Here is a 24,844-nt window from a genome sequence, read left to right as displayed (position 1 = left end):
TTACAGCCGGATAAATGCGAATTCCTACGCAAAGAAGTAATGTACCTGGGCCATATAATATCGGAACATGGAATATCTCCTGACCCGTCTAAACTAACAGCGGTAAGAGATTTCCCGACGCCAAAAAAGGTGAAAGATATCCAATCATTTATAGATTATAGGTTTTATCATCTAGCCGGTTATTATCGAAGATTCATAGATTTCTCGAAAATAGCTAAACCATTAACGAAATTGACAAAGAAAACCGAAAAATTTGTGTGGACCGCAGAGCAACAAAATGCTTTCGAAGTACTTAAAAATAAATTAATAATGGCAACCGTATTAAAATATCCAGATTTCGCTGAACAATTTAATATAACTACAGACGCATCCGACTACGCGATCGGAGCGGTCTTATTGCAAGGAAAGATAGGCAGCGACCGATAACTTATGCCAGCCGAGTACTGAACCGCGCGGAACAGAACTATAGCATTACCGAAAAGGAACTATTAGCTATTGTATGGGCTGTAAAGCATTTCAGACCCTACGTGTACGGAACACAATTTAAGGTCATTACAGATCACAAACCTCTAATATGGTTATTTAACGTAAACGATCCAGGATCACGATTAATTCGATGGCGAATAAAATTAGAAGAGTACGATTATGAGATAATATATAAGGCCGGACGTGCGAACGCGAACGCCGATGCGCTAAGCCGCAACGTAACGCGAGACGACGACGAGCAAGAGAGAGAAAAGATCCTCACCGCCGAAGACGAAGAGATGAATGATATCAGCAGCGAAGAAAGAGATAAAGAAGAGGACGAGAAAGATAGCAACGATGCGACACGTGCCTATAGCGCAGATGAAAAGAAACAAATATATGAATATCATGATGCACCCACAGGAGGACACCAAGGTATCGAGAGGACGATAAACAGAATTCGCCTCACGCACAATTGGACCGGGTTAACGAAAGACGTCAAACGATACATTAAAAAATGTAACACTTGCCAAAAAAATAAATTATCGCGACGATTTAAAGCACCCCTCGTTATCACCGATACACCGAGTAAACCGTTCGAAAAATGTGCATTAGATATAGTCGATCCATTAACGATAACTAATACTGGAAATAAATACTTACTAACTTTTCAAGATAGTTTGACAAAATTTAGTAAAGCAATACCGATACCAAATCAAGAAGCGAACACCGTGAGTAAAGAATTTACCACGAAAATAATTTTAGAATACGAAATACCGGAAAAAATTTTAACCGATCAAGGCACAAATTTTTTAAGCGAAATATTTAAAAATACGTGTAAATTATTAAAAATAAATAAAATTCAGACGACCGCGTATCATCCTGAAAGTAACGGCGCGTTAGAACGATCGCACAGAACATTAACAGAATATCTACGACATTATATTAATAATGATCAGACTGACTGGGACGAATGGATTCCGTTCGCGATGTTCACCTACAACACTACGCCACATACAGCTACAGGATACACGCCCTTCGAGCTAGTATACGGACACCAAGCCGAAATACCGACAGCATTAACGAAACCACCACAACCGACATACAACTATGACGATTACGCGCAAGAGCTAAAAGAAAGACTACGCGCCACGAATCAAGTTGCAAAAGATAATCTCACAGAGAAAAAACTAAAATCGAAGGAACACTACGATCGAACCGCAAAAGAAACAAAGTTCAAAATCGGCGATAAAGTACTCATTTACGATGAAACGCTACGACGCGGAAGATCGAAAAAACTCGAATCTCTATGGATCGGACCGTACATAATAATCGAAAAGCATTCGAATATCAACTACACGGTAAAGAAAGGAAGGAAAAGCACCCGCTTACACGCAAACAAGCTTAAGCCATATATAGAAAACTAGTACTCACCTTCTTCAAGGATCCGTGTCCTAGTCCTCCTTCTCCTCCCCCCGGCGACATCTCAGCTCGAAGAAGTCAAATTGGTCGTGGACCTTTATCAACTCCACGCGGACGGGATGCATCGGGTCTAGGGCGGGCACCACTGCCCGCACAAACCTCACACCGGGTGTTGTAAACGTAACGCGGAGGGACAATGTGCCCCCCGCGACCGGGGAACTTCGGAGAACGGCGCTCCGCGTCCGCACTACGGGGTCCACAGGCGGCGGTAGACCCACAACCGGTAGGCGACCCCGAAAACAATCGCGGCAGATATCGGGATGAATAACATCCCGATATCCATCGCACTGGCGACAAATCGGCAGGCTCCATTGGAGCAAGAATCGCAGCATCTTAATGATCTGCCTCAAACAAAAGTCGTTGAGAGACTAAACCAACATTATAATATTACCGGTGTATCACCCGCTGGATTAGCGCGAACCCCGCGAAGTCAGAGAAGGCGAGCGACACCGACATATAGAGTAAATTTAAATGCACCATGCGAAATACAAATTTATACACAGCAGCGTCAACGTAACTGTAAGATGAAATACATTATATCAATGCGTACCACATGGATCGCATTACAACAGCCACAAACATGGCTCTACTCGATCGTTACAGAACAACAATTAACAATACAATACGACAAACGACAAGAATACAAAACAGTGATTAAAAACACTAGGAAAATTACGCTAAAGGGAAAATGCAAATTAATAACTCCAGACATGACTATACAGACAAAGCAGACAATCTATGAAACGGATATAGAAACGTACCTGCCTGAATATAACTTGACACTGGTACGAGAACGCAACACGATAACACACGATAATGACACGATACAAGACATAGGTCAACACCGAATGGAACTGACAAAATTAAAATTACAACTAGAAGAAATAGACAACAATTTAAAAAGTAACGAACAAAATTTCTTCGCGAAAAAACAATTCGTATATCCAATGGCGACAAGCGGAACAATCACGATAACAATAATAATAATATTAATTGTACTTTACATAGTCATACGAAACAAAAATAAAAGAAGGAAGCGACCATTAATTAGGATATACGACGAAGAGCGATCCGAACCGATCGATCGACTCCCGAAACCAATATTAAAACGTAGCCTAAGCACGCGATTTTAGATAAGAAAAACGATTATATTTAAATATTGTAAACGCGAAAACAAACAAAATTGTAAACTAGAATAAGAAAATAATATAAAAGAAAACATATAGTATATATATATATATATATATATATATATATATATATATATATCGGGAAACTTAAAACTTAAGAAAAAGAAATAAATTCCCTAAAACAGAAAACGTTGTACCTCCGTTTTCTTTTCCAACGGGGGAGGGGTGTTATAGCCCCAGAAAAGGCTACAGATTTAATGAATATATACATATATATATACATATAATTATATTGATGCAGGAATGCATCGCGAGCGAAGCGATAATCGCGCGAGCCGCTGACGCAGCGAGCCACGCGCGCCCGAGACCGAGCGCGAAAACGAAACCGGAAAGGTGTCGCCGAATTGCTAAAAGTACAAGCGAGGAAATTCGACTTTGAACTTCCTCGCCTGCACTAAAACGCGAATTCAGCAACATAACCATATTTGGTCATGTTGCTAAGGGACCCCCTCCGAAAAACCATGCAGTTCGGAGGGAAGCTCAGCACCTGCTGCGATGAAGCGACGGGCAGTCGTTGATTAGATCCTAACGAGGAATAATCGTCACGGAGAGTCATTAAATAGAACGAGATACATGAATAACTAAGAGATATACGCGCGCCTGAGATAAGCCGACGCGTATCAGACTATCTGTACGACAGAGTATATGAGAGATACCGCTCTCTCCCTTTAACCGACAATACACACGAGTGTAGATACGTACGCTGGGAGTAGTGATAAAATACCAAACCTTTTGATTTCTTTTAAACTGTTATTTATTATAAAAAAAATGGAGGAGGTAAACAATTAAACCTAATATTAAAACAAAAGGTGGCCACAGCCCGTCGTATCCCCGGCCTTCCCTAACGGATCCTGAAAAATCCTGTGCCCCCCTCCTGGAGGCACAACAATAGTATGTACACTTCTCTCTTTATTGTTTATTGTTAATAATTTTGATTTTTAATTTTGTTCCAGAATATTTAGAATTCCTCAACCATTTCATCACTCAACTACTTCTCTATATAATTTTATTTAATTATAATTTTACTTTCTATTTTTCATATGTAATGTATAAATTAAAGTATCTAATGTTAGAATTTAAAATGTTAGAATATAAAACATTTCTATAGAGGAAAATGTTTAAAGAATAACAACAAGAAAAAGATAAAAAAATAAAAAATTTTTAAATCAACAATATTTAGTTTTTATCTAATTATATTTTATTTTATAATACTTTTATTTACAAATTTTAGGATAAAAATTATCGAAACAAAAAAAATAAGAAAAACAATTATTATAAAAACAAAGAAAACAAAGATATTTTCAGCAAATACATTTTCGAATACATTCATTGCTTCACCATCAATCTAAATTACCGATTTATGTTAGGTTTTATTAATAAATGTACGTTTTTCTTAAATATAAATCAAGTTTTCTTTCTGCAGAAATCATGTCGACATGAAAATGTGAATGCGATAAACCTGTTATTCAATGTTTCATTTGCCAAAAATATCTTTGCTTTTCTTGTTTTTATAATAATTTATTAAATAAATAAATGAAATCAATGAAATCAGTGCTCTCTTAAATATAAATTAAGAACAATAAATTACAAACGACAATGGAGAGCAAAAACTGTGTACTGATAAAACAAGTTAGGTGATAAGTAACAAATCATATAATTACTCAACAAAGTAAGATGTGTTATAATTAATATCAGAAATTTTAACTTTATCATACATATGTCGCAAAAACTCTAATAATAAATCACTGATATCGTAATTATGTATCGCATTTTCGCATTATTACCTAACCAGATATATTAAAATGATAAATGTTTACAGAAAAATTAAAATACAATTAAATATATTTCAAATGCGGATGTTTCGAGCTCATTTTTAAGTCTTCTTCAGCGCAATAATTAAAATATAAATGTACAGTTTTAGTAAAACGAGAAATATTAATAATAAATTATAAATGTAAGTGTAATAAAGCTATTAACTTGATTGTTAGGACCATCTCCGATGGGTGTTTTTTAAAGATGTGGCAGACAACAGAGTCACCATTACAAAAAAATCACTGACCTTATAATATTGTATGTGAATAGCAATGGTCGTTGAAATCTGCAAATAAGTGATGTTTTAACTAAAGTAACTTATGACTTAATAATCACTAATCAGTAACTGATAGGCGCTCACTCACTCATTAACAATATATAGTGACGGTTGGTATTAAAATTGTTGACTCGTGTTCTATGGAGTTCGCTCGGATAATGACAAATAACAATAAGTTACGTATATATATAATGTGTTCTCACCACTAGATTTTAGGAAGAGCATTAACAACATCATGATAGACACTCGGTAAATTTTCCGTGTCAATTTGTAAATTTAGACCGTTCTTTTGTCTTTTGATGAACAGCATCTCAGAGATAAGCCTCTTAATATAAAATGGAGTCTCATCAAGTATCTTAACATCATCCCAGGCAAAATCATGATTTAACTCCCGCCTATGATTAGTAATTACCGAGTTTGTGTTCGTATTATGATGTATATGTCTTTTATGTTCAGTGATTCTAGTTTTTAACTTGCGGGACGTTTGATCAACATATGAGGCGTCACAATGAAGACAGTTTATTTTATAAACGACGTTAGTTTTTGATTCAGTGGGAATGATGTCTTTGTGAGCTCTAATTAATTAATTTATTTTGTTAAGACTATACTGTGCGATTTTCACTCTCGAATTTTTAGTTATACTATTGAATTTTTCTGTTAATCCTTGTATATAAGGAATCGTGAAATAAACCAGTTTCACTACATTTGATGTGTTACTAGTGAGGGTTTTTTTTATTAATAATAGATTTTAATCTTAGTCGGATGACATTAAAAATCAGTTTTAATGGGTAACTATTGTCTAACAGAATTCTGATGATCAATTCAAAATTTTTTTTTGTGATATCTAGAATTTGAGAGAAAAATTACTCTGTCTACTAGCCCTATGATTGTGCCTCGTTTTTGGTGGAGTGAGTGATGTGAGAAGTAGTTAAGGTGTCTCCTTGAAAAGGTGGGTTTGTGATACCAGTCAAATATTAAATTATTATTTTCCGTCATGAATGTTAAGTCAAGGAAATTAATTTTATGATCCTTCTCTAATCCTTCAATAATAATTTATAATAATTTATAATTTATGTTCTAAAATTTGTAAATAAAAGTATTATGAAAATGTAATTATACAAAAAGTAAATACTGTCTACTTAAACATTTATTAATTTTTTTATACCTTTTTCTTGTTCTCATTAAATAAATTATTACGTCCAGGTTCAAGAAAAATGAGTCTGTAGGAGAACACTGCTTACCCGTGTCAGAACGCGCTTGGTTTCCGACTCGAATAAATAATGCAAAGCCTTAGACCTCAATGACCTCGAAGGTCTTTTTAACTACGTCAATAGCCTGTTCGTTCGATGGTCTCTTTTTGATAAGGGAATTAAATCCCTGTTACACAGGACAGAACCTTGTGCGATCTGGCAATCGGAAATGGTACAAGAAAGGCTTTTGGTAATTAGATAAAACAGAAACAGGTAGTTTTAAACCAGGGTTGAGAAGTAACGTCGTTACTGTTACACTTACCGAAAAAAGTAACAAATTTTGTTTGTAACGGAAAAAGTAACTTCGTTACATTTTTCGATAACGAGTAATGAAATTAAGAGTTACTTTTATCGTTACTTTTCAGACAGTACATATCTTTTAAAAAATGCTTAAAAGACAACTTAAAAACGTCTTATTATCTTTTCAATATCTTTAAGATGTCTTTTGACCTTTCTGTGCAGTCTAGGATTTTTTTTCAAATATACTTGAATATACTATACTTTTTTCAAATATAATTTTTAAATAAAGAAACATAGATAGAATTTTAATATTGGAGCCGTATATATTTTCAAAGTATTAAAATTCACGCGGGGCTGAAAAATCGCGTTCTTCAGTTTATCTATCAAGAGGTTTATAAACAAATAGACGAGAGAAGTATCGGCGTGGGGCTGAATAGCTCAGTGGTAAGAGCAGTCGCCCGGCAAGCGAAAGACTCGGGTTCAATTCCCGATTCAGCGACTTCGCCCCGATATTTTTTCTCGTCCACATCTCTTTAGGGGGGTATAGAGGGGTTTTTAGAATTTTCAAAAATGAGAATCTAAATATGTGCTCTGTGCACTAATTAAAAATTCTTTCGTGAAAAGAATTAATTTCTTTACGCAGTTTCTTTACGCAGTTTCTTTACGCAGTTTCTTTACGCATCAACATCCGCGCATGAGCTCTCATTGCCAAGTATATCTTATCACGTTTATAAATATTGGAGCCGTATATATTTTCAAATTATAAAAATAAAAGTATAATTTAATTTTTTTCAGTTTAAATTTAACAAAGTAAATAAGTTTTCCACGTACATACCTCGTAGAATTGCCACGTTTTTCTATTGTTCCCTGATTTGTTGTTGTGGTCTTTTATATTTTTGTAGGTACGTTTTAAACAAGATATTTTGTTGCTGCATTGAACAGAAGTTTTTTTACTGTTTGAATTAATTTTGTTTATTTCCTTAGAAATAGTTTCCCAAAATTGTCCCTGTCTTAATCGTCCCTTTTTTAGGTCGTCTTCTTTTTCTTTATATAATGTGATAAGAAGTTATGTGTCATTTGGTGCCCAAAATGAAATATTTCTTTCTAAACACATAAACAAAAAAATTTTAATAAAATGTAAAGTATTAATTTATAGTTATAGAAAGTAATAATAAGAGAGCCGTAACACAAAAATATAAGGAATAAGAACAGAGAATAACGTTGGAAAGAAAGAGAGAAATATTTTCTCTCTTTCTAAGGTTATTTCTGTTTCTATTTTTTATATTTTTCTTTGCTAGAGCCCTCTTATTATTTTACATTTGCACCTACAGTTAGCTTTTTTATAAATATATTCAAGTTCTATCGTACCTTCATTTTGATATTGTTTAAAACAATTTTCTTTCTCGTTAGATTGACCTTGTGACACATCTATTTTATTTGCTGTTTCTATATTGAGTTTGTTTAATTCTTTATTGGTATTAATTCTTGTAAATAGACATTATCTAAAAAGATATATAAAATATATAAAAAAATATATTGTATTATTATATACAAATATATAATATATTACGTATAAAAAAAGAAACTAACCTGTAAAAACTTTTTCAGCAGATTCTCAATCAGTTTCAATTGTATAGTTGCATCTTCATTTATATACACATCGAAATTAACTAAATCCATTTTCCTTTAAAAAATATCACAACAAAAGAACTGCTTCAACTGAAACCCGCTTCAACGAAAATTTAACTACTGCCGTAAAGTCACTAGATTTAAAATTATCACGTTTGCTGCATTAACTGCTTCTACCCTGAACTTGAAGCAGTTTATGTGCTCCATAAAGTTAGCCAAACCACTTTGATTTTTTTATAATTAAAATTAACTAATCGTTTGGAAATCGTTCGGAGATGATTGAGAGTCTAATTAAAACGTTTGGAGGTTCATCGTTTTTTTTAAATTAAATAATTAAAATTTTGATGTAAAGTTAGCTAAACATTTTTATTTTTCATCTAATTGAGTTAAACTAAAAGAGTTTATTTGATGCAGAATCGTTAGGTGGTCACGAATAAATTCTTTACAACGTTTGGAGGTCCATAGTTTATCCGAAAAATGAAAAAAATCATGTGCGATAAAATTCCAAATTCTTTTAAGGCTGATTCACACTGTGGCAGAAAAGCAGGTAAATATGAAGATAAGCGGTCCTCCTCACCGATTTTATTGAAAATTATTTTAGTAATAGATTTTGGCTCGAAACGAAAGTATCTGGCAGAAAAAATCGTCGCTCTGCCATGCGAAGCGAGATATAAGTTTTTTAAGATGATCACTTTTGAGACTATGAAACCTGTCATTTGGGCGACGTATAGTGACATGGACGTGCGCTGCGGTCACGCGCGCATGCGTTTTAGTAACTTACACAAAATTTTAAATAAATCTTTTTTAATTTTTATAAATCCTTTTTATGTTGCTATGTAAGTTGCAAACCCATGTGGAATCGTATATGCATTGCAAAGTACATGTTTAGATGGGAGTGCATAGGGGGCAGGGCTTCGCCCCGTCCCCATGAAAAAATATAACAAAACTTGAGAGCCTAGAAACTACCAAAATTTGATTTAAGGGTCGACAGGACCGACGAGCAAACTCCGAATTGATATTGGAGACCTCGCGCGGTGGCAATGCGAAACTCTGGTTTCAAGATTGCCAACACTTAAAAATGAAATCTGAGTTTCATGTATAGGTGTGTGTACGTATACGTACAAACACCACTGTATTACTCGCGCGGACACATATAAGATAGAAAAGGATCGCGCAATCGCGCTGTTTTTGTTCCTCCTCAAGCATATCGGATTACCGAGATATGGCCTAAAAATCCTTTCTGTCCTTTCGTAGCAGAAAGCAGTAATGCAACAAGACTAACGAGCGCCCAGTTTTTGTAAATTTTATATTTACATATGTAAATACCTGTATATATCTGTCCAAATTGTAGTTAAAATTACATACGATAAAATATTGTATGATGATAAATAGTAAGAGTAGGATAATAAGTAACAAAATGAATTAATATACAATAAGTAAAACACGGGCCCCTATTAGACTTGGCAATTTACTACTTTTTCGCTATCAATATACTTTATGTATTATCTGCACGATAGAAAGACAAGAATAATACCTATATTTCATATTTACTTTTGATTATAATGATATTGTATGCCAATATTTACTTTACTAATAGCGTTAAAATATTTATGAATAAAATATATATATATAAATCTATTATTGAGTACAATACATTACCTTTTTTCCTTTTTTTTTTGAGGGGAAAATGCCTTATGCATACCCCATCGGCCGCTTCGGAGGGGTTATGTGGGACTCGCACCCACTAAAAACCCCTTTTAGCAATAATAAATTTCATTTATTATTGCTCAATGACACTCTTTCTTTTTCTGAGCCGCTTTCTGCGCTTCGATGACATACTGCGGTTCCCGAATTGACATATTTCTTTCTGCTCTACTATCAATTATTTCAGGAACCAGGCAGTCCTCGTAAAATCGTTTCAGCAGTGGTAACATTTTTGATTCCCAAAATCTGTCATCACGCTCGACAAACGTATACTTCAATCCAAAAGGTGTCCACGCAGCAAAAATACAATATTTTCTTTGCGTTATGTGGAGCTGTCCCTGTATTTGGAAGTAGTACGTGTGTCTTTGATTCATACGAGTGTCATCCATTTTATCAAATATTCGATGAACATCTTCAATCTTATTGAGCATTGCATCGATGGAGGACACTTGCCGCGCTGCATAAGGACATTTAATCTCAACGATAGTATCGTCTCCGATAATGCCGTCAGGCGTTGCAGCAAGATATGGAATTTCTTCATCAATAAATAAACCACAATCATTTATTTCTATTCCCAACTCCACCTGCAATTGCTCTCATGCCATTATTTCTTTCTCTTTACCCCATTCAACAGCCGCATTCGTCAGTCGAGGAGGATAAAGAATTGCTTTAACAAGATTTTGGCACGAAGTTGTTTCTCTCCTGCTGCAAACTTTTCCAAAGTTTGAAGCAGTGAGCAGATTTCGCCGTATGTTGTGCTACTCCGGGTTTTCATGCTGACCCCGTGTAGCACATTCCAATACAGCACGATTGCATTGTTGATCTTTTAACATTTGATAATGATTAGATCTCAGCTGTTCGTACATATGATCTTCTATATCTGGTCGTTCCGCGTTTGGTCCGTAATCTTTATCGGCCATAAAAGTTTTAGCAAAATATTTTGATGTACGAATATAGAGACCTAATTCTTTTGCCGCATGCGCGCGTTGCTGATAATTTTTATTTTTTTAAATATTTCTATTTTCTATTATTAGTGTACATACAGGTGATTCTTTACCCATTACGTGACAAGTAGAACTCAATGCTTGCCAAGTATTGAATTGTACTACGGATGCTTTCACGCGGGTTTCATAAGAACCTCTTCTTGCAAAATGAATACGTTTGCCGCTAATGAATTTACTAATAATTCCATTGCAACTTTCCACGGAATTACTAGTAAATTGATATAGCAAACTATCAGCATTCTCTATAACACGTTTCATCGCAAATTAAATTTTTAATAATAATCCAGGCTTTTGTAATTGGGGTACAAGATTTTCCTCACCTTCTTTTCGTTCTCCAATACAAAAATATTTAAGAACAACCTTTATGCTCACCAAATACATGGCTGGGTATATTTATTAAATCTTCAATTAATTCTGCGACCCCGGAATCCTTTGCAATTTCGACGAAACGTTACAGCCTTTACTACAGCATTCCGAATTTTCATCACGCTGTTCGTAACTACTTTTTTTAATTTAGAGATATTTCTACCACCACTACTTCCCGCTTCGCGTATTTTATTACACATATTGCGGAAAAGATGATTCGTGCATTCAATCTTCTCCACAACAATATTCGGGTACGATGGAAAATCTCTCAATTTTTTCAATACATTACTATCTCCATCATCAATATATTTACTTTAAATTAACCCATGCATGTCTATACTATGTCGGAAGCCTTCAAGTATTATGTCACTTTCCATACTAGTAGAACTCTGATTACTTTCTCTAGTTTTTATAACATTTATGATCTTTAGGCTTTAAACAAAGTTTTGATGCTCTTGCGCAAATAATACAATATTTATTTCTGACACCGACAAATAAAACTTTTTTGGAATAGTACCCTGTAATAATAGCTGCTCCGGATGGAGAATCATACCTACCACTGTGATAGGATCTCTTCATCCATGAGCCATCTGTTATTACAGGTATATGTGGAATACCATCTATGACATCTCCTCTTTCAATTACTAATTGTCTCTCCTCTTCACCAGCCAAGTGCATTTCTTCTTCTGCGGCGGCGGCGAAGGTTTCCGACATTTCATCATGATATCTAACATACGTTTTACTACTCATGCATGGAACATCCACAGCAGCAAGAAGTTCTTCAAGCTGCTTATGACCAGTCCCTGTCAATATAGTACCGCATACGGCATCTCTATTGACATCCAATATTCTATCGTCTGTCGGTTCACTCCAGAAGTTATCTCTAAAGTGACACATTCGACATTCGACAAAAAATTGGGTTTTCAGTGATGCATCGTTTTAGTTATTATAAGATCAGTAAAACGACATTCGCCGATCCAATGAATGGACAGTCTCTTCAATTCAGCAAAAACATGTCCGAAATCGACGATATGTCGTCCACTAATCTCTGCAGGACACAAACGACCCGCGTCGATGTTCTCATCAACATGCAAAGCAATATTTTCGATATCTTCGATATCATTGCTTTGCATTGTATTTTCTGATTCCATCATTGTGCATGCATCTACAGAATTTTTAGAAAATGTATTTAATAACTGTGTCGGATCATTATCTATCGCATTTCTATTATTCGTATATGCATGCGTTTCGTTCGACAAATTTACATTTTCACAAAATTCGCGAATGTCCGACACAGATCCAACAGAATCATCATCGCAAATATCAATGACTTTTTCTGACTGAACTGCTTTTGCATCGACAGATAATTGAGGAAATGCATCTGATAAAGATAACGATGTTAACGAGACTTTATCTACATTTTTCTTATTTTTGCATGCATATAAATGTAACGTACCTGGAATTTTCATGCATTCCGATACTTCACATTTAGGTTCTTTCTCGGCGATCTTTCCGCTCTCTAAGAAAGAACAACTTTTATCTAACTCATGTCTTATGAGACGCATTTTTTTTGACGTAGACATACGTCTCATCGACGTGGGTTTACTTTTATTATATTTTGGCATACTGATATATAATATATCGTATGTCTCAATAAACTACAAACAATAACACTAAATAATAACAAAATCTTACGGACTTTCTATGTATACACTTCACTCTACAATACACTGAAAACAAAACTAAACTGTGTATATAGTAGATATGCAGCACACACAAAATAATAATGTTGCCATTTGTTATAAACGCTCCAAAATCAACCAATTATGATACATACATTTTCATTGGTTGCGTGGTACAACTATAACCTTTACACTGTGCAAACATTATTGCATTCGCTACTCGTAACATACAGTTGGTAACATATAGCAGTGATGCTAGACCGGGTACGCGGCTCACGGCTCATATAACGCACACACAAGCGCGAGCCGTGTAGATGTGAGTTCTGCGCATACTCGGCGTCACATATACACGGCTCGCGCTTGTGCGTCATACAGAGCGTGAGCCGCGTACCTGGTCTGATATCACTGACATACAGTGGAAAATCAACAATGGAAAATCGTGACCACGGTAAGTTATTGTTCTATTTATTTATATTTGTACATATATATATGTAGTATATGTAATTAAAATATGTAATTGGGAATTTTAGATGTTATAATGTAAGAATATATATAGAAATTTTTTTCTAATATACATTTTTATAATCTATGAGTTTTTACATGGTATATTCATTTATGTATATAAATACATATATGTTTTATATAAATAAATAATTATATGTAAATAAATATAATTATTTTTTTACAGCAATACTCCAACCTGGGTACGTATTGGCCGAGCACGGGCCAGCCGGCCCCCTGCCGGTCAACCACGTGCCGCCCGGCTACCTACCGGTCAACCACGTGCCGCCCGGCTACCTGCCAGTCAACCATGTGCCGCCCGGCTACCTGCCGATGAACCACGTGCCGCCCGGCTTCCTGCCGGTCGACCACATGCCGACCGGCCTCCTGCCGAGCGACTACGTGCCGCCCCCCACCTACATGCCTGGTCCCTTGGCTCCTGCCTGCATTTTTTTAATGCAGAGACCGCAAACTGTGAGTATTTTAATGATTTTTATATGATATTTTTATGTGATTTCATATTACACAACATATTTCTCTCTTTGTTCTATATATAATAAATATAAAATATTTATATATGTATATAAATATATGTAAAATATATATATTTAATTATTATAAATAATTTCTTATTATTATCTTTATAAAAGAGTATAATTATTGTGTGTGTATATATATATAATTATACTCTTTTATAAAAATAATAAGAAATTATATACAAGGTGTCCCCGAATTGGCGGATCAACTCTCGTGGGTAGATAGAGCGTGTTAAACTGAAGAGAAAAATCTAATATCATTTTACTAAATTTGCAATAATTAATGAGATATAAATTAATAAAGATGGGCCAATACGTGCCAGGATAAGCGCGCGGCGCGAAGAAACCTTCTACTTGTTACTTGATACTAAGCGCGCAGCGAGACAGTAGGCGGAGCGCTGTACAACGGACGTACAAAGGGCGTACTGAAAGAGATATGTACAGTGCGTTCTGCGTTTATGTCTTGCCGCGCGTCTAATATTAAGTAACAACTGGGAGGTTTCTTCGCGCCGCGCGCTTATACTGGCACGGATTGGCCGATCTTTATTAATTTATATCTCATTAATTATTGTGAATTTAGCAAAATGATATAAGATTTTTTTCTTCAGTTTAACATGCTCTATCTACCCACGAGAGTTGATCCGCCAATTCGGGGACACCCTGTATAATACAAAAGAGTATGTAATATTACATAGCTTATATAATAATATGCTTCCTTATTTATAATAGTTATAATATAATATAATATAATATAACAGCTATAATAGTTATAATAAAATATAAACTTCACAAAACAGAAAAAGAGAGAAATTTTTTCATGTTATATAATTACTTCTTATAAATTAAAATAATTATAAAATTATATTTTTAGTTTTCTCAAGCGGAAAGACGCCGGCGTTATCGCCAAAGACGCCGCGAACGGCGTCAGGCAGCGGCAGCAGCAGCAGCACCGGGACCAATGCCAGCACCAGGACCGATACCAGCACCAGGACCGATATCAACACCGGCACCAGCACGAGCACCGGCAGCGGCACCGGCACGAACATCGGCACGGGCACAAGCACCGGCAGTAGCACCGGCTCCGGCTCCGGGTCCAGCAAAATGGATTCCAAGGGGAAGAAAGGGGAGGATGAATCCTTCTTCTCGCGAAGGAATTATTATGAACTTTTTTTTATTTTAAATAAAAACAAAAATTATTATTATTTAATAATTAATATATAATATAATATTAATAAATATTTTATATTTATATATATATATATATATATATGTCTACATATTTATTTTTTCCTATTATTTCTTAATTTATTTTATTTATTTTTCTATTATTTTATTTTATTTATTGCGATTGTATTCATAATTTTCTACAATAATTTATTTTAATTACTTTTATTTAGTTTGTTTTTTTAAATTTCAATTATTATAATTATTTCCAATTTTTTTTTAATGCGGATGTGTGTGTGCGCGCGCGTGTATGTGTGTGTGTGCGTAGTATATTAATGTCATGCACTTTGTTAGTGTTTGCATATATACAAATATATTACATAAGCTGCTATCGTTTTGGCCGCTCGCACACTGTAAGCGTCATTCTATCTCTTTTTGACATATAGTGAGTAACAGAGATAAAATGACGTTTACAGCGTGCGAGCGCCCAAACGAACGCAGCCATATAAATAATACAAGAGAGACAGAGATGACGTATATTGTCTCTCCATCACGCGGTGCTGCCAACTCAATTTCTTACAATTAGCTGCACTTGCACCTTAGGTACAGATACAATATTCTATTCGGTAATATTTTGCCTCAAAGAAGTTATATTTCTTTATAAAACTTTTTTTGCTATATTCCTTGTAAAGTTTATTACCCCGCTAAAGAGCCGGATTTTGCATTTTGACTTTTAAAAAATTTATAATAATTACAATTGGTGCACCTGGTCTATATACTTCATTCACGATCAGTATACCTTATTCGTGTCAATTTTATGAAATTTTATTTTAAGCCTTTTTTCCAAAAAATCGCTCCTTAGCGGGCTGCGAGCAATCCTCCTGAATAAGAATATCATTGTTAAATATGATTCTTTCTTAATTTATAGCCGAAATATCGCCGAAAAGAATTTGTAGTTCTGAAGTCTCCGCATGAGGTCTCCACCGTGGGTCCTGTTGACCCTTAAAGCGTAGTTTTTGAGTTATAAGCGAAAATAGTTAGCAAATCACTCGTCGAGTACAGAAGACAGGCAGGAGCGGCGCGGCGCACCGCGAGCGCGGGCGCAGCTGACCGTCTGACGAGTGATTACCGCCGCATGAGTCAAAATCGTTAACTATTTTATCTTATAACACAAAATTATGCTTTAAATAAAATTTTGGTAAAGAAGAAAATGTCGTATAATTACGTCAGGAATAAGTGTTCCTTAAAATAACGTCGGACACTGCGATCAGCTGATTGCTACACGCGATGTGTCTGTCAGCTAAGCTGGAAAATCAATATATCGATCGGTCTGAAGTCGTCGACGACAATGTCGATGACAATCGAAGGAGCGTCGCCGTCGCGGAGAAAACGCATGAGAGCTTGCGTTAGGATAGACAGCAGGCATTTCGAGCATCTGCTCTAAAAATTTTTTTTAATTAATCCGCTCTTTTCAGAGCGACCAAATATTTTTACGTTGAAACATCTTATTGTGAGCAAAATAAAAATAAATTTTCCCAAATTTTTTCCCTCGCATCATAAATGCAATAGTTTCAAAAACGTATGTAGCACGCGTTTTTTAAAAATATTGATTGACTCTCTCAGCTGAGCCGGAAAATCAATATATCGATCGGTCTGAGATCGTCGACAACAATGTGAATGACAATCGAAGGAGCGGTCGATGACAATCGAAGGAGCGTCGCGGCGCCGTCGCGGAGACGGTTATCTCTCTCTCTTTCTCTCTCTCTCTCTCTCACTCACTCACTCACTCACTCACTCACTCACTCACTCACTCACTCACTCACTCACTCACTCACTCTGTCCCTTTCTTTTACGCACACACTCAGCCATACACACATCGCGTGTAGCAATCAGCTGATCGCAGCGTTTGACGTTATTTTAAGGAACACTTATTCCTGACGTAATTATACGACATTTTCTTCTTTACCAAAATTTTATTTAAAGCATAATTTTGTGTTATAAGATAAAATAGTTAGCGATTTTGACTCATCGGACGGTCAGCTGCGCCCGCGCTCGCGGTGCGCCGCGCCGCTCCTGCCTGTCTTCTCGACGATTTGCTAACTATTTTCGCTTATAATTCAAAAACTACGCTTTAAATCAAATTTTGGTAAAGGAAAAATTGTCTTAGAATTGTGTCAGGAGTACGTCATTTTACGGACGGAAGGTTGTTCTGGGACACCCTGTATAGTAGCATTCGTATAGACACAGCCACCAATATATTGAATACACGCGATTGTGGTAGATATAATACTAAAAAACGACAATCGTACATTGTTATTGTCTCTTTACTTCTACTCAATATAGTAATAAATTGATTAAATTATTAATTAATAAATAATTATGAAAAATAATAAAAATATTTTGTATATATATGTATATATATTTTATTTTATAATTATAATTGTATAAATGTTTTATTATACATTATTTATATTATTTATATTTTTTTAATTTATATAAAATATTTGAACTTTCCCTCCTCGGCTGCGTCTTCCTCTACCCTGACCTCTTCCCCATCCTCGCTGACCTCTTTCCCATCCTCCCTGACCTCCTCCCCATGTACCCTGACCTCCTCCCCATGCACCCAGACCTCCTCCCCATCCTTCCTGACCATCCTCCTTGACCCCATTCCTTTAAAATTTGTGGTTGTGGTAATGGTGGTGATAATGGTGCCGTCTGTGGTGGCTGTAACTGGAGCGGCGGCGGCGGCGGCGGCGATGGTGGTGGTGGTGGTGGTGGTGTTTGCAGCGGCAGCGGTAGTGGCAGTGGCGGCAGCGGTGATAATTGTTGAAGCTGCTGCTGTTGTTGTTGTTTATCGCCGACGACGTTATAATAACGTTATATATAACGCCGTCGTCGCTCGCTCTGGGGACTCTAAACAAAAATTAATTTTAGTTAATTTTTATTTAGAAACAATTGATTACATATATATATATATATATGTGTGTGTGTGTGTATATTTAAAATTATAGTACTTACTACTGGTTGTGGCACGATAAAAATGTATGAGCCCCGTGATGTCCCCGGCACCTCAGACTGCGGAATTATCCATCCCGGAGGTGGCATCGGGATTGCTGAAAAAAAATAACATGAAATTATATATATATATATTCATTTATATAAACATATTATATATATCGATATTGTTACATGTATTGTTTGTACATTAAATAAATAGAGGTTATGTTTATAAGTAGTCTTTTTATATCGCTGTATGTATGTAATTTATATATTATTACATGATAAATATTTTGATAGTTGATAAAATATTAAATATATATATATATATATATATATATATGTGTGTAATATATATCAAAAGTATAATTATTTTACCGTGTTCGTTGAGTGGCATTTCGTCTCGTCTGCACTGTACTCCACTCAGTGAGAAATGACCATCAAATCGACATCAAATTGATATCGAATCGATGCAATTTACATCAATTCGACGATAATTCGATGTCGATTCGATAGGTCCTTTCTCACTGGGTGTCTGTACCAATAACAGCTGTGCATAATAGCCATAGATCATACGCGATTATCAATTGTCGATCATAAGTATTATTGATAGCGTTATTGTTTTGTACATCACGAGTAATTTACGCGAGTGAATAGTTTCAAAAAAAAGGGTAAAAAGAAGATATGCACGTCGTTAAAACGCATTTCTTTCACTAAGAAAATGCGTTACATACAACAATTTAATAAGAATCCTTTTCATAAAGAGAAGAATATCGAGGATTCTCCAGATGTAGAAGAAACCTCGAGATGCGTATCAGAATTACCAGGTACGTCTTATAATATATGTCGAGATAATATAGGAAATACAGACAATAATACATTGGAATCGCAATCATTATCTTTCACAAATACATTTTCTCAATTATCTGTTGATGCATGCGACTCGACACATAAAATCCAAGCAGAAAATGTCATTGACATTTTCAATGAAGATTCTGTTGGATCTGAGTCGGACGTTTGCCAATTTTGCGAAACTGAAAGTTTGTCGAATGAGACTAACGCATATACAAATGAGAGAAATATAATAGATAATGATACGCTGACACCGCAGTCATTATTGAATGCATTTCCGAAAAATTCTGTAAATCTATGCGCGATGATAGATTTAGATAATACAATACAAAGCAATAATATGGATGATATCGAAGATACCGAAAATATTGCTTTGCAAAATAATATGGATGATATCGAAGATATCGACAATATTACTTTGCAAAATAATATGGATGATACTGAAGATATCGAGAATATTACTTTGCAAAATAATATGGATAATACTGAAGATATCAAAAATATTGCTTTGCAAAATAATATGGATAATATCGAAGATATCGAAAATATTGCTTTGTATGTTGATCAGAACATCGACGCAGATCATTTATATTTTGTAGAGATTAATGGACGATGTGTATCATCGATTTCGGGCATGTTTTTACTGAATTGCAGAGACTGTCTACTCATTGGATCGGCGAATGTTGTTTCACTGATCTTATAATAACTAAAACGACGCGTCACGGGTCTGAAAACCCAATTTTTTGTCGAATGTCGAATGTGTCACTTCAGAGATAACTTCTGGAGTGAACCGATAGACGATAAAATATTGGATGTTAATAGAGATGCCGTATGCGGTACTATATTGACAGGGACTGGTCATAAGCAACTTGAAAAATTTCTTGCTGCTGTGGATGTTCCATGTATGAGTAGCAAAACGTATATTAATTATCATAATGAAATGTCGGAAGCCTTCGCCGCCGCTGCGGAAGAAGAAATGTGCGTAGCTGGCGAAGAGGAAAGACGTTTAGCAATTGAAAGAGGGGATGTCATAGATGGAATTCCGCATATACCCGTAATAACAGATGGCTCATGGATGAAAAGATCCTACCATAGTGGTAGTTATGATTCTCCGTCTGGAGCAGCTATTATTACGAGATATTATTCTCAAAAAGTTTTATTTGTCGGGGTTAGAAACAAATATTGTATTGTTTGTGCAAGAGTAGCAAAATTGTCTTTACAACCGAAAAAATATAAATGTTTTAAGAATTGGAGAAATGATCAAAGCTCTACAAGTATGGAAAGTGATATAATCCTCGAAGACTTCCGACTTAGTTTAGAAATGCATGGATTGATTTATGCTAAATATATTGGTGACGGTGATAGCAATGTATTAAAAAAATTAAGAGATTTCCCGCCGTATTCAAATATTGTTGTGGAGAAGATTGAATGCACGAATCATCTTCTCCGCAATATGTGTAATAAAATACGCGAAGCGGGTAGTAGTGGTGGTAGAAATATCTCCAAATTAAAAAAAGTCGTTACGAACAGCATAATGAAAATTCGGAACGCTGTAGTAAAAGCTGTAAAGTTTTGTCGAAATTGCAAAAGATCTCGAGGTTAAAATGTCGCAGGATTAATAAAAGATTTATTAAATATACCCAGCCATGTATTCGGTGAGCATAAAGGTTGTTCTTCCCTTAAATATTTTTGTACCGGAGAACAAAAAGAAGGTGAAGAAAATCTTGTGCCCCAATTACAAAAGGCTGGGCTATTATTAAAAATTGAAATTGTAATGAAACGTGTAATAGAGAATGCTGATAGTTTACTGTATCAATTTACAAGTAATTCCGTGGAAAGTTGCAATGGAATTATTAGTAAATTTATTGGTGGCAAACGTATTAATTTTGCAAAAAAAGGTTCTTATCAAGTCTGCGTGAAAGCATCTGTAATACAATTTAATACTGCGCAAGCATTAAGTTCTACTTGTCACGCAATAGGTAAAGAACCATTTGCGTGTACAAAAATAATAGAAAAACGGAATATTTAAAAAAATAAAAACTATCAGCAACGCGCGCGTGCGGCAAAAGAATTAGGTTTCTCTATTCGTACATCAAAATATTTTGCTAAAACTTTTACGGCCGATAAAGATTACGGACCAAATGCGAAACGACCAGATATAGAAGATCATATGTACGAACAGCTGAGATCTAATCATTATCAAATGTTAAAAGATCAACAATGCAATCATGCTGTATTGGAATGTGCTACACGGGGTCAGCATGAAAACCCGGAGTGGCACAACATACGGCGAAATCTTCTCACTGCTTCAAACTTTGGAAAAGTTTACAGCAGAAGAGAAACAACTTCGTGCCAAAATCTTTTAAAAGTAATTCTTTATCCTCCTCGACTGACGAATGCGGCTGTTGAGTGGGGTAAAGAAAAAGAGATGGTGACACGAAAGCAATTGCAGGTAGAGTTGGGAATAGAAATCAATGATTGTGGAATATTTATTGATGAAGAAATTCCATATCTTGCTGCAACGCCTGACGGCATTATCGGAAACGATACTGTCGTTGAGATTAAATGTCCTTATGCGGCGCGGCAAGTGTCTTCTACCGATACAATGCTTAATAAGATTGCAGATGTTCATCGAATTTTCGATAAAACGGATGACATTCGTATGAATCAAAGACGTACTATTTCCAAATACAGGGGCAGCTCCACATAACGCAAAGAAAATATTGCATTTTTGCTGTGTCGACACCCTTTGGATTAAAGTACACGTTTGTCGAGCGTGATGACAGATTTTGGGAATCAAAAATGTTACCACTGCTTAAACGATTTTACGAGGACTGCCTGGTTCCTGAAATAATTGATAGTAAAGAAATATGCCAATTCGGGAACCGCAGTATGTCATCGAAGCACAGAAAGCGACTCAGAAAAAGAAAGAGTGTCATTGAACTATTAAAAATATGTAATTATATTAAATATTTATATATACATATATATAATATAATAAAAATGATCAATTTTTTCTGAATATAATGATCAATGACATCCTGAGTCGCTTGGGAATAGGTGATGAGAAAATTCTGCTTATTACTATTATGTAAAGAAATTATTTTAAAAAATATATAAATATTAGTATAATAATTAAAATATTATAATAATTAAAATATATTTTATTGTTGCAATTTATTTTATGTTATTGTTTTTAATTTTTAAATAATGAAAATAATGCATTGCAGAATCGAGATCGCAATTTAAACTGACAAGTGTGATTGCGTCGCAAAGTGCATTGTTTTTGAAAATATATAGTAATAAGCAGATAAAAATGAAGCATATTAAATATTTATAAATATATAAGAAATTACGTTGAGAGACATGTATATTAATTAAAAGTACTTTAAATATACTGTATATTAATTATAGTACTTCCCACTATGTGGTTGAAGTCACTTTGCGATGCAATCATTTAACTCAGTTTAAATTGCGATCCAGTCGAATTTATTAATTTGTTGTACTGTATATAACATTATGCACGGAAACAATGGCAATCTTATTATCTCTGAATTGTTATTAACTTTAAAATAATTATTAAATTAACAATACCATTTGACACATGCACCACACACACACATACATGTTTTCATATATGCATTGCTTGCCATTGTTAAGTGTATACATATTCTTATCTCGTTAAATGTCAAAATAAAATTACACTGAAAAAATTGTACATAATAATATTTTTATTTGTATCATTTTTAAATTTAAATTATTATTCTTATTTATATTAATATATCTATTATATTATTAAATTTTATTTACATTTATATTTTTATTTGTATATTCTATATATATTTTTTGTACACTGCATTTTTTGGGATAAGAATATAAAATCTTTTAGCGCTTTTGTTGTTATGTTTCCGACAAGCGCAAAAAATCATGTTTTTATTATAACAAATTAATAATTTAATATAATACAAATATAATTGATGGTTTTTCAGATTTTAAAATCGATAATTTTAGCACAATTTCTATAATTACTTTGATATTAATCTGTGCACAGCATATAGTTACTTATTACAGATTGAGAATGGAACAGATGTCTGAAGAGCGGATCATTTTAAGCACTCTATACTTTTATTGAATGGAGAGGCGTATAGGTAAATACTGCAGAATTACTGCCATTTTATATCGCAGCAAGTAACAATAGACGTTCATGCTGACCGGGAACTGAGGTACACGAATGGACTTTGGATGACATGTAGTGTAAGCCTCATTCTTTTAGACCTGAAAGGGAAGTGGTTTTTAGTGGGTGCGAGCCCCACATACCCTGCGGGACCGGCGGGGATGCGGTAGGCATTTTCCACTTCCCTCGGGAAAAAAAAAAAAAACAAGTAATGTATGTCATAATGTATATGTCACACATATGTGTTAAAAATGCATTTAATTATATATTTAATTAATATTATTTCATTTTTTGTAAATTAATTAAAAAATAATTAAAATATTTTTGTCATTTTTTGTAATTAGAAAGTATTATTGTGCTTAGAAAGTATGCTGAAGTAATGTATTAATTATAATTTATAGTTCACAATCAATATATTATTTTTAATAATAATACATTTAATAAATATTTATATAAAATATTAAAATATTTTTTTATATAAAAATATTAAAATATATATTTGTTGTAAAAGCTATTAATTTAAAAAAAAATATTTCTTAGAAAATATATCTTTTCATATAGCTATCATCGATTTATTACAAAATACATATAAAAGCATACATAAAATAAATGTTTTATTTATATACATGTACAATAAATGTGTAATAATAAAATGGTAGAAATATTTTTAATATTTTTAAAGTTATTCTTAAATTTATTCACTAAAAAAGAAATTTTTATATTATAAATAAATAATAAAAATTTTTTTTATATCTATACTCGAACATTTGTCTACAGTGTGCAATATCAAGTAAGAATTGACAATCATATTATTTTTCTATTCCGTTGATATGATACACGAAGTGTCGATAGTAAGAAAGCAACACATCACCAAGTCTAAAGGCCGGTCTATAATGGCAGTAAGCGGTACAGAGTAAGGAGTAAGAAGTAAGGAGTATAAAATGGGATTTGTCCATTTCGTTACTCCCAGCTTTTAATTCGTCAGTTGTTACTTCTTACTCCTTACTCTGTAGCGCTTACTGCCATTGTAGACTGGCCTTAATAGGCGCCCATGTTCTACATACTGTATATTACTTCACTTTGTTAGCTATTATCTTACTGTTATTATTCATCATTGTACAATATTTTGCCGTATATATAATTTTAGTTACAATTTGGATACATATATACATATATATACATATGTAAATATAAATTTTATAAAAAGTGGGCACCCATTAGCCTTGTTACATTACTGCGTTCTGCCACAAGAGAGCAGAAAGCATTTTCAGGCCGTATCTCGGTAATCCGATATGCTTGAAGAGGAACAAGAACAGCGCGATTGCGCGATCTTTTTCTATCTTACAAGCGTCCACGCGAGCAATACAATAGTGTTGGTACGTATACAGACGTACACCAACACATTGAATGAGAGTTCATTTTTCAATGTTGGTAGCAGTGACGCTGGAATTTTCTCGTCGCTCCGGTAGACCCTTAAAACGTCCTCTTCAAAGTAAATTTTATTTGATATAATATAGTA

General features: G+C 34.4%; 2 long non-coding RNA genes and 1 other non-coding gene across 3 annotated transcripts; 1 reads left to right on the top strand and 2 right to left on the bottom strand.

The window, feature by feature from the left end:
* The first annotated feature begins 7,143 nt into the window (after window positions 1–7,143).
* Trnaa-ggc (transfer RNA alanine (anticodon GGC)) lies at window positions 7,144–7,215 on the top strand. The gene has a single exon. It is a non-coding gene; the product is annotated as a tRNA-Ala (tRNA).
* A 503-nt stretch (window positions 7,216–7,718) lies between these two features.
* Window positions 7,719–8,387, bottom strand: LOC140675607 (uncharacterized). Its single transcript, XR_012048411.1, has 3 exons — window positions 8,307–8,387; window positions 8,085–8,218; window positions 7,719–7,820 (listed from the first exon to the last, which is right to left on the bottom strand). It is a non-coding gene; the product is annotated as an uncharacterized lncRNA (long non-coding RNA).
* A 9,583-nt stretch (window positions 8,388–17,970) lies between these two features.
* LOC140675559 (uncharacterized) lies at window positions 17,971–18,837 on the bottom strand. The gene is made up of 3 exons (XR_012048410.1): window positions 18,678–18,837; window positions 18,321–18,415; window positions 17,971–18,215 (listed from the first exon to the last, which is right to left on the bottom strand). It is a non-coding gene; the product is annotated as an uncharacterized lncRNA (long non-coding RNA).
* Window positions 18,838–24,844: the final 6,007 nt, after the last annotated feature.

The sequence above is a fragment of the Anoplolepis gracilipes genome, unplaced genomic scaffold, assembly GCF_047496725.1.
Source record: "Anoplolepis gracilipes unplaced genomic scaffold, ASM4749672v1 Contig19, whole genome shotgun sequence".
Classification (NCBI taxonomy): domain Eukaryota; kingdom Metazoa; phylum Arthropoda; class Insecta; order Hymenoptera; family Formicidae; genus Anoplolepis; species Anoplolepis gracilipes.
This window is presented reverse-complemented; position numbering and strand designations above follow the sequence as displayed.